Genomic DNA, 11825 nt, shown 5'->3' with positions numbered 1-11825 from the left:
TTAAACATGCAACATTTCCAAAATTTCTTTTGGCACCTAACAATTTTTGGTTTTGCTTTCATTATTAGTATTTGGAACCTATCTCAAAAAACAATGCCCTGGAAATTTTAATAAACAGGGAAGTAGCACTTTCTATTTTACAGTGTTGGAGAATAGTTAAGGCCACGACAATCTTGCATGGGGAAGAAGCTGACTGTTTGGTGTGAAACCACAGTAAGAATGACAGGAGTAAAGGCCACCCGATGCTGCAGTCTCTACTATGACAGCCACACATTACACGAACATCCAGAGATACTTGCAGTTAGAACAGGATGTGTGCCAAAAATACTGCGCATTTTATCACATCAACAGCCTTTCACTAACAGCTTTTTGATATGGTCAGTTCTGCTCAGCAAAATGGTGGCAGAAAATGTTGTAACTATCGAATCTCCCTGTGGATACTTTTTCAGATTGTTACAAAGCCTCATTTATAAATGCTCCTGATGCTGGTGCTGCTAAGTCACTTCAGTCGTGTCCAACTCTGTGCGACCCCATAGACGGCAGCCCACCAGGCTCCCCTGTCCCAAATGCTACCTCATTCTTAAGAGGCTGGTGTTGGAGACCAAAGAATTAGAAAGAAGTCCAGCGTTTAGTGAAAGATTCATAAATCGAGAGATTCCAATTGTGCATACAACATGGGTCCAGGCACTGGAACTGATAAAGGAAATATCAACTCCTAAGGAAGGAGTTGCTTCCCTAGGAATTCTTTTAACTTTTATTTTATATTAGAGTATGGTTGATTCACAATGTTGTGATAGTTTCAAGTGTACAGTATAGTGATTCAGTTATACCTCTATGTTTTTTTTTTTCCAATTCTTTCCCCATTTATGTTGTTACATAGTCTAGCAGAGTTCCCTGTGCTATACAGTGGGGTCTAGTTGATTTTTCATTTTAAACATAGCAGTGTGTACATGTTCATCCCAAGTTCCCTAGCTATCCCTCTCTCTCTTTCTACCCTAATAACCATAAATTCATTTTCTAAGTCTGTGAGTCTCTTTCTATCTTGTAAATAAGTTCATTTGCATAATTTTCTATTTTAGTTTCCTCATATAAGTGATATCATAGGGTATTTGTCTTTCTGTGTCTGACTTACTTCACTTAGTATGACAATCTCTAGGTCCATCCATGTTTCTGCAAAAGGCATTATTTCATTCCTTTTTATGACTGAGTAGTATTCCGTTGTATATGTGTACCACATCTTCTTTATCTGTTCATCTGTCAATGACCATTTAAATTGTGTCTATGTCCTGGCTATTGTAAATAGTGCTGCTATGAACATTGGGGGTGCATGAATTTATACCAGAATGATGAAGGGAAAGATGTGGTTAACACAGTGGAACAATACAAGTAAACATATATATAATTCCCATTTTGTTGTATAGTTTTATTGATGACTTATTTTTTTTAGGACTACTTTTAAGTTCTAGCTCTACTTACTAGAAGTGTGTTTTTGTGCATTACATTCAGAACTCTACTTTTCTCATCTGTGAAATGGATGTAACAAGGCCTGCATCCTTGTAGGGTGTTTGTAGGGATTAAATGATGTGTTATTTAAGATAGTGCCTAGGATGAGCTTGATACCAGGTAGATATTCAGTACATATTAATTTTCTTCCCTTTGTATTTGTGTTCAGTTGCTACGTTGCGTCCAACTCTCTGTGATCCCATGGACTGCAGCACGCCGGGCTTCCCTGTCCTTCACCATTTCCCAGAGTTTGCTCAAATTTATGTCCATTGAGTTGGTAATGCCATCCAACCATCTCATCCTCTGTCACTTCCTACTCCTCCTGCCCTCAATCTTTCCCAGAATCAGGGTCTTTTCCAATGAGTCAGCTCTTTGCATCAGGTGGCCAAAGTATTGGAGCTTCAGCTTCAGCATCAGTCCTTCTAATGCATATTCAGTGTTGATTTCCTTTAGTATTGACTGGTTCTTTCCTTTATCCCTCATTAAATCATTTCTCTTTAACACAAGAACTTTTCAGTGTCAGAAACATTCAATGAATAGTCTTTCCAATAAAGCCTAGAATGTCTTCCCCTCTCCCATCCCATTTCCTGGGAATCCATGCAATATGCACTCCTAAAGGTCAGTGCTGTGCATACTGAATTATATATTCTATATATTGGTAGATGAGTCTCTGAAACGTTCATATTTTTCTATCTTATCTCATTCAAAGCCTCTTATTCAATAGTGAATAATCATAATAGAAGCTATGATTTCCTAGGTGCTTACTATATGCCAGGAAAGTGCATGACAGACAGCAACAAATTTATGAAATTACTCCTGTTGTTATTCCCATTATATCGATGATAGTTTTGAATCTTGGATTGAGTAATTTGCCCCAGATCATAGAGCTAGTAAATGATGGTACAGGTCTTCAAACCAGAGGTTTGTGATAGCAAAATATGAAAGATAGAACCTTTGAATGAAAAAAACTTGTGACTTGGACTCATGATCCTAGAGGGCTAAAATCACTTCGGTTCAGTTCAGTCACTCAGTCGTGTCTGACTCTTTGCAACCCCATGGACTGCAGCACGCCAGGCCCCCCTGTCCATCACCAACTCCTGGAGTTTAGTCAAACTCACGTCCATTGAGTTGGTGATGCCATCCAACCATCTCATCCTCTGTTGTCTCCTTCTCCTCCTGCCTTCAATCTTTCCCAGCATTACTTAGATGTAGTGAAGAGAGAGTTGGCTATTGGAGACCTGGATTTGAGTCTTATCTAAGTATACTCTCAGAGAAGGCAATGGCACCCCACTCCAGTACTCTTGCCTGGAAAATCCCATGGATGGAGGAGCCTGGTAGGCTGAAGTCCATGGGGTCGATAAGAGTTGGACATGACTGAGTGACTTCACTTTCACTTTTCACTTTCACGCATTGGAGAAGGAAATGGCAACCCACTCCAGTATTCTTGTCTGGAGAATCCCAGGGACGGGGGAGACTGGTGGGCTGCCATCTATGGGATCGCAGAGTCGGACACGACTGAAGCGACTTAGCAGCAGTAGCAGCAGTAGCAGCAGCAGCAAGTACACTCTGGCCAGACCCCTTGGCCAGAAATACAGCTCAGGTTTGCTTTATCAAACAAATAAAATTTATTGACTTTAATCTTTCTATCTAACTCTGCTTCTGTTGGTCAGCCTTTTTCTCATATTGAAGATATTGTCCTAACTCAGGAAATTTGCCAGAAATAGTTTTGGTTTAACTTTCCCTTAAGCTTGTGATCACAGAGAAAGAGGATGTGTTTCCATAAGACGCATCAATTTTGGGTTCCCAAGCTATCTGGACAGGAGAATGAGGACTCTCATTTGCTTGGTCATGGTCATGTTCCTATAACTCTCTATTGAGTATAATGGAGGGTAGGTTAAATACCATTGAAAATACATGGAATGGGACATGAAAGAAAGAGACACTGAGCAGAAAAAAACCTCTTTTCCTTAATATGTGTTACTTAAAACTTGTCTAAGTTTAAGTGTTGGTTTGTACCCTCAGAGTTCCCTGAATAATTTAGAAGTTGGGCCCCAGGCACAGAGGCAAGAAGAGATGGAAGAAATAGGCAGCCACTCCAAATTGGCAGGTGGCAGGCTTAATAAATAAGGGGACTCATATACAAGGCTTGTACTGGGTGGCCCTGAGATGAGTAGATCTTTGCACCCACTACTGGGATTTTAAAGTTTATATAGTCACATATACCATCCAGTGGCCTCAACAACACATACTCTTTCAAGGCTGCATTCTTGAAAACAGCTCCCATGTGGGCAAGGTGCTGCTACTGCTGCTGCTAAGTTGTTTCAGTCGTGCCCGACCCTGTGCAACCCCATAGATGGCAGCCCACCAGGCTCCCCCATCCCTGGGATTCTCCAGGCAAGAACACTGGAGTGGGTTGCCATGTCCTTCTCCAATGCATGAGAGTGAAAAGTGAAAGTGAAGTCACTCAGTTGTGTGCAACTCTTCGCGACCCCATGGATTGCAGCCTACCAGGCTCCTCCATCCATGGGATTTTCCAGGCAAGAGTACTGGAGTGGGGTGCCATTTCCTTCTCCAGTGGGCAAGGTGGGTAGAGTGTAATTACCAAGGTGGGGGAGAGGGTGAAGTCTCCATTTGTCCAGGTACCACTCATGGGTCAGCTAGTGGTCATGCCCTCTCAAGGACCTTCTCCAACCTCATATAAGTCATTTCTCTCTAAATTCCAGGCTTTTCATCTGTAAAATAAGAGTGGTATTGTTCTTTGTAAAGTTGTGAGTGAGAAATGAAATAATAGATTAGAAGGGAGGTCCTTTGCAAACTTTACAGGCTTATAGAAACATGACTGCAAACTGCTGCTGCTGCTGCTAAGTCTCTTCAGTCGTGTCCGACTTTGTGCGACCCCAGAGACGGCAGTCCACCAGGCTCCCCCGTCCCTGGAATTCTCCAGGCAAGAACACTGGAGTGGATTGCCATTGCCTTCTCCGGACTGCAAACTAGAACCTTTGAAAACCTGCTGTTTCTTTAGAAATCTTTGCTTTGACACATGACTTAGTTTTAGGAGCTTTCTTGCCATTCAGTGACAGCAAGTCATGAACCACACTAAATTAATGAAAATGTATATATGACCTCTGAGATACATATACTCACAGTCTTTAGCCTGAAGAAACATAAAAATGGGAGCACTGAAAAAATCTGGGACACACTTATTTCTATCTCATGCCTGCCATATTTGCCACCAGTAGACAGCGTAATTTCAGGTTTACCTTAAAATGTCTCTGTTAGAAGGCAAAAGCTGGGTAACAAGCTGATGGATAAAAATAAACAGAGGGTTTATACAAAAAGAAAATATAAAGCAAGAATACTAAGTTCAGGGACAGGTGGGTGAGAACTGAGCCATGTGTGGCTTGTGGTGCTTGAAGGTAAGTCGGAACTTTGCCAAAGGTATGAATCAAGGAGAGAGAGCGATGCTTTCTTTCTTAGACAATTAAAACTTAACATTGCCTTTTATACAATACTCCAGCTAATCTGAGTGAATCTTTAGTGTTTGGCCTCATAATCAAGAAGGAAATCTTGAATTTCTGTAGCTATACCTTCCTCTTCTAAGTGAAGAATTCTGAAACCTGTCTATGAGAAAGCCATCTTCAGAGAATTCCTCAGTTGATGAATTATTTTCCCTGGCTCTATACTTCTGAAAATATATTAAATTCACATAGGAAACTGTATATATCTTTACATTGTAGCCATTGTTTTTTTGTTGTTATTCAGTCACTAAGTCATGACCGACTCTTTGCAACCACATGGACTGTAGCATGGCAGGCTTCCCCGTCCTTCACCATCTCCTGGAGTTTGCTCAAACTCATGTCCATTGAATCGGTGATGCCATCCAACCATCTCATACTCTGTCGCCCCCTTCTTCTCCTGCCTTTAATCTTTCCCAGCATCAGGGTCTTTTCCAGTGAGTCAGCTCTTCGCATCAGGTGGCCAAAGCATTGAAGCTTCAGCTTCAGCATCAGTCCTTCTAATAAATATTCAGGGTTTATTTCCTCTAGGATTTACTAGTTTGATTTCCTTGCTATCCAAAGAACTCTCAAGAGTCTTCTCCAGCACCATAATTTGAAAGCATCAATTTTTCAGTGCTCAGCCTTCTTTATGTCCAACTCTCACATCTGTGCATGACTACTGGGAAAACCATAGCTTTGACTATATGGACCTTTTTGGGCACCTAGAATTTTCTAGGTCCTTTTAATGTTAATGGAAAGAGTGAAAATTGAATAAGAAAAAAAAATGACTAAGTACTGGGGATAAGGAGACCTACATTCTAACTCTCATTCAGTCAATATTCATTCAAAGAATAAATATTAACCATCAGGTTCCATCCTGAGTGCCAGGGATACTTTTGAACCAAATATCATTTTTGCCTGCAAGAAGCCATGCTTATATGAGGAAGTTGCATAATAAAGATAATATCACATGAGTGGCAATTTTATGATGAAAAACCAGGTAGGGTAAAGGGATTAAAAGGGGTGCTGAGTACTCCTTTAGGGGGTGATCCAAGAAGAGGTGTCTAAGGGGTTAGTAACTGAAATAAATCTTGAAGAAACTGAGAGAACAAAACTTGAGAATTTGTTGGAAGGATGTTTTCAGAATCCAGGTTAGAGTGTGCAAAGGCTCTGAGGCAGGAGTGTATTTGGCTTATTTGAAGAACCAAACAGAAGCCAGAATGGTTAGAGAGAATTAATCTAGGACACTAGGAATGATAGATAAGAAATAAATTGGAGAGCAAGCTAGAGGCTCTATTACATGGGGCATTATGTTGCTGCTGCTGCCGCTAAGTTGCTTCAGTCGTGTCGGACTCTTTGCGACCCCATAGACGACAGCCCACCAGGCTCCCCCGTCCCTGGGATTCTCCAGGCAAGAACACTGGAGTGGGTTGCCATTTCCTTCTCCAATGCATGAAAGTGAAAAGTGAAAGGGAAGTCGCTCAGTCGTGTCCGACTCCTAGAGACCCCATGGACTGCAGCCCAACAGGCTCCTCCATCCATGGGATTTTCCAGGCAAGAGTACTGGAGTGGGGTGCCATCGCCTTCTCCGATGGGGCACTATAGGCCTTGGTAAAATTTTCTTTTCATTGCTGTGTAATGAAAAACCACTGGGGAGGCTTAAGCAGAGGACTGACAAAATGCAGGTAGCTGTTATATGGCCCACAGATAGTGAAGAGTAAAGTTAGCAACAGGGAAGTCAGTAGATGGCTGTTACAATAATTTAGAATGTGTACAGTTGTGGTGAGAAATGGTTTTACTTGATATATTTGATGTGGGTAGGGCCAAAGGATTGGTCCAGTTTGTGTGAGTGCGTTATGGAACTATAGTCATATGTGTGACTTTGGGAGTTGATAAAATATAGTGGACATCATTTAAAAGTTTTCAAACATAGACTAAAGTGAATAATATGTGAATTGTGGATCTACCAGTCAGATTTGACGTTTATTAAGATTTTACCAATCTTGTTTTGCCTGTTTCTTTTCAACTCTCTTTTTTTCTCTTTCTGGGCTGAAATAAATCCTGGACATCGTGTCATTTTACCCCTCAACATTTTAGTATGCACCTTCAACAAATAAGAAATTAAACCCCCCCCATAATATCATATATAAAGCCCACATAATATTAAACTATCACAGTTAAGTATTTATTACCATCTAAAATCAATGTGTGTTCAAGTTTTCCTAAAGTCTAAAAAAAAATGTATTTTTACAGTTGGTTTGATTAAATTAGGTTCCAAAGAAGGTCCACCTATTGCAGTTTGTCTCATAAATCTCTTTAATTTATAATCACCTATACCCTCCCACACACTTATTTATTTATAATTTTTTGGTTTTATCTCTTTAATATGGCTATGTTTAAAAAAAATTTTTTTAGTTTTACAGCAAGATTGAAAGGAAGGTACAGAGATTTCTTGTAAACCCCTTGCTCCGATACATGCATAGCCTTCCCTATTATCAGCATCACCCACAAGATGGATACATTTCTTATAACTGATGAATTTACATTGACACATCATAATTACTCAAGGTCATAGTTTACCTTGCAGTTCATTCTTGGCATTGTACCCATTCTGTGGATTTGGACAAATATGGAATGACGTGCATCTATCATTATGATGTCACACAGAATATTTTCATTATCCTAAACATCCTCTGTGATCTTCCTTTTCATCCCCTCTGCCCTTCCCCAACCTCTCACAACTACCATCTTTTTACTATCTGCATAGTTTGCTTTTCCCAGAATGTCATATAGTTGTAATCATATAGTTTGTAGCTTTTTCAGATTGGCTCCTTTCAGTTAGTAATATGCACTTAAAGTTCTTCCATGTCTTTTCATGCCTTGAAAGCTTCTGTAATTTTAGTGCTGAATAATATTTCATTGTCTGGATGTTTCACAGCTTATTTATCCATTTACCTAATGAAGGATATCATGGTTGCTTCCAAGTTTTGGCAGTTGTGAATCAAGCTGCTAGAAATATCCACGTGCAGGTTTTTGTATGGATATACCTTTTCAGCTGCTGATCATATGGTAAGAATGTGTCTCGTTTTGTAAGAAACTACCAAACTGTCTTCTAAAGTGGCTGTATCGTTGTGATTCCCCATTAGTGATAAATGAGAATTCCTGTTGCTCTGTGCTCTGGTATTTGGTATTGTCAGTGTTCTAGATGTGGGCCATGCTTTTGTTCTTCTCTGCCAATTTTTGTTTGGGAATCATGAGTTTTTTGCCCTTTTAGAATTTCCCACATACTAGATTTGGCTGATAACACTGTAAGCCATTGAAAAGTATTATTTATCGTTCTAATTTACTGTAAAACTGTTAGCTAGATCTGGAGGCTTGATTCTCTCTCTATATGGCCATATATATATATGGCTTCCATGTGACATAGTGGTAAAGAATCTACCTGCCAATGCAGGAGATGCAGGTTTGATCCCTCGGTCGGGAAGATCCCCTGGAGGAGGAAATGGCAACCCACTCCAGTATTCTTGAGACAGAGTTGCCTGGAAGGCTACAATCCATAGGGTCACAAAGAGTCAGACACGACTGAGCATGCCTATGTATGTGTGAGGAAGGGACAGGGACAGAATAATTTATAGTTGGCACCATGTACTGGTGCATCATTGCATTGTCAACTTAGATAAAGAGGTAAACTAAGGCAAGTCTGAATTACCAGAAATTGAGTTTATTCAGGAATAAGAGAGGAACTGCAATTCAGGACAAGAGAACTGTGTCAAAGCACAGTTGAGTCTGTTTAGTTTTGGGGCAAGCTGTCTTTATGGAAAGTGATAGTTGCTCAGTCGTGTCTGACTCTTTGTGACCCCATTACAGTCCATGGAATTCTCCAGGCCAGAATACTGGAGTGGGTAGCCTTTTCCTTCTCCAGGGGATCTTCCCAACCCAGGGATTGAACCCAGGTCTCCCGCATTGCAGGCAGATTCTTTACCAGCTGTGCCACAAGGGAAGCCCAAGAATACTGGAGCGGGTAGCCTGTCCCTTCTCCAGTGGATCTTCCCAGCCCAGGAATGGAGCTGGGGTCTCCTGCACTGCAGGTGGATTCTTTACCAACTGAGCGATCAGGGGAGCCCGTTTTTATGGAAGGAGAGCCCTGTCTCTTCAGTTCAGTTCAGTTCAGTCTCTCAGTCATGTCCAACTCTTTGCGACCCCATGAATTGCAGCACGTCAGGCCTCCCTGTCCATCACCAATTCCTGGAGTTCACCCAAACTCATGTCCATCGAGTCAGTGATGCCATCCAGCCATCTCATCCTCTGTCGTCCCCTTCTCCTCCTGCCCCCAATCCCTCCCAGCATCACAGTCTTTTCCAATGAGTCAACTCTTCTCATGAGGTGGCCAAAGTATTGGAGTTTCAGCCTCAGCATCAGTCCTTCCAATGAATACCCAGGACTGATCTCCTTCAGAATGGTCTGGTTGGATCTCCTTGCAGTCCAAGGGACTCTTAAGAGTCTTTTCCAACACCACAGTTCAAAAGCATCAGTTCCTCGGCACTCAGCTTTCTTCACAGTCCAACTCTCACATCCATACATGACCACTGGAAAAAGCATAGCCTTGACTAGATGGACCTTTGTTGGCAAAGTAATCTCTGCTTTTGAATATGCTATCTAGGTTGGTCATAACTTTCCTTCCAAGGAGTAAGTGTCTTTTAATTTCATGGCTGCAATCACCATCTACAGTGATTTTGGAGCCCCCAAAAATAAAGTCTGACAGTTTCCACTATTTCCCAATCTATTTCCCATGAAGTGATGGGACCAGATGCCACGATCTTAGTTTTTGGAATATTGAGCTTTCAGCCAAATTTTATACTCTCCTCTTTTACTTTTATCAAGAGGCTTTTTAGTTCCTCTTCACTTACTGACATAAGGGTGGTGTCATCTGCATATCTGAGGTTATTGATATTTCTCCCAGCAATCTTGATTCCAGCTTGTGCTTCCTCTAGCCCAGCGTTTCTCATGATGTACTCTGCATATAAGTTAAATAAGCAGGATGGCAATATACAGCCTTGACGTACTCCTTTTCCTATTTGGAACCAGTCTGTTGTTCCATGTCCAGTTCTAACTGTTGCTTCCTGACGTGCATATAGCCTGTCTCTTCAAAGAAATCCAAACCCTCATCCTGGAACCTGGGAATTTGTTACCAGTGGGGCAAAAGGGACTTTGTATCATAGATGTAATTTTACTGACTTTCAGATGGAAGAGAGAAGCTGGGGTTGCTCAGGTGGATTCTATCGAGACACATGAGCCTTTAAAGGTCAGAGCGCTTTCCTGACAGAACGAAGAAGCTGAGGAGAAGGGCGGTAGGAGCCGAGTCGGAGAGCTGTGAGCTTGACTAAAGTGTGCTGAGCTGTGGCTGGCCGGGAGACAAGGGGGCCTGAGTAAGGCCTCCAGGAGCTCAGGGTGATACTCAACTGCCAGCCAGCAGGAAACCTGACTTCAGGCCTTCCACTCCAGGAAACTTTATTCAGCCAACAGCTCGAGGGAACTTGCGAACAGATTCTTCCAGGGCCTTCTGACTAGAACCCAGGCTGGCTGACGCCTTGGATCTGGCTTAAAACCTGCAGCAGAGACCAGTCAAGCTGACCCGGACTCTTCACCTACAGAATGGTGAGATATATATATATATATATATTTTTTTTTTTTTAAGCTGCTAATTTTGTGATATTTGGTACAGCAGCAGTAGATGACCCTTCAAGTGGACACAGGTGTTGTGAGCCTAGCTCCTCTTAAGTTCTCCATGAATTTTTTGCCTCCTCGTTTCAGCAGTTGTTGATAATTGTTATTTAGAGATGTTGTCCTTAATAGTTACCGGATGGTGATTTTTAAAATTCTGTCAGTCCTCTGCATTTATTAGCTGGAATTCTCTGAAGGAGAACCTTCCTCTGTAAATAATTTAGGTTCCCTGAAAAAAGATTTTATATGAAAAATGGATCAATGCCTTGTATTTTCTCTTTATTAGTTTTCAGAATACTGAGATGATAGTTTTGCTATAATTTGAAGTGACCAATTCATTGTTTCGTTTTTTGTTTTGTATTGGTACGAATTTCCAGAGTGTTACTTATTGGTGTGTTTCGACTGCATAGTGTTTATTCTTTTTAATGCTCAAATGGTCCCCTTTTGGCCAATGGAAATCCTTTCAAGTTCAATCCTGTGTCTTTTTGTAAAGGCCTCATCATTTGTGATAGCATTCTTACTTTCTGACACTACAAATTCTCCTTTATCTTGTTTATCTTATACATTTTATGCCCCAGACCATGCATTGTCTGTTTCCCCAACAGCCCTTTATTTTTTTGTGTTTAGAATCTACCAGCTGGGTGCTTAGGGGTACTTTTGTTATTGCTTTAAGGCCATCTTGGAAGACAGGACATGTTGTTTAGAAAATTAATAAGTTGGTATTAAATTTCCGAATCAAAGCTTACAATATATATGGTTCATACTTTGATTTTTATACTTGAGTCTCTGCTAAAAATTTTAGTTCCTGACACGTTTTTGCTCTCTTTTCTTCCCGTGTAAATATTATTACACCTACTAACAAGATTGCTGCATCTGGTTTGATTTCTCTGCAGGTTGTTGTGGTTGGTAGAATTTATTCCTTTAGGGAAATACAGTGAAAATACCGGACTTTAAAGTATCAAAGTATTCTTTATTGAGTGGTTATGTGGTTACGCCACCAATTTCCGATTCGTTTTTTTTTTTTTTTTAATTAGGTTGTGAGTATTTTTTAAAATTTTGCTTAAAGGTGTAAATATCTGTAATTTTAGATTAAAAAATATGAAA

Source organism: Bos indicus, chromosome 6, assembly GCF_029378745.1.
Source record: "Bos indicus isolate NIAB-ARS_2022 breed Sahiwal x Tharparkar chromosome 6, NIAB-ARS_B.indTharparkar_mat_pri_1.0, whole genome shotgun sequence".
In the NCBI taxonomy this organism is placed as follows: Eukaryota; Metazoa; Chordata; class Mammalia; order Artiodactyla; family Bovidae; genus Bos; species Bos indicus.
This window is presented reverse-complemented; position numbering follows the sequence as displayed.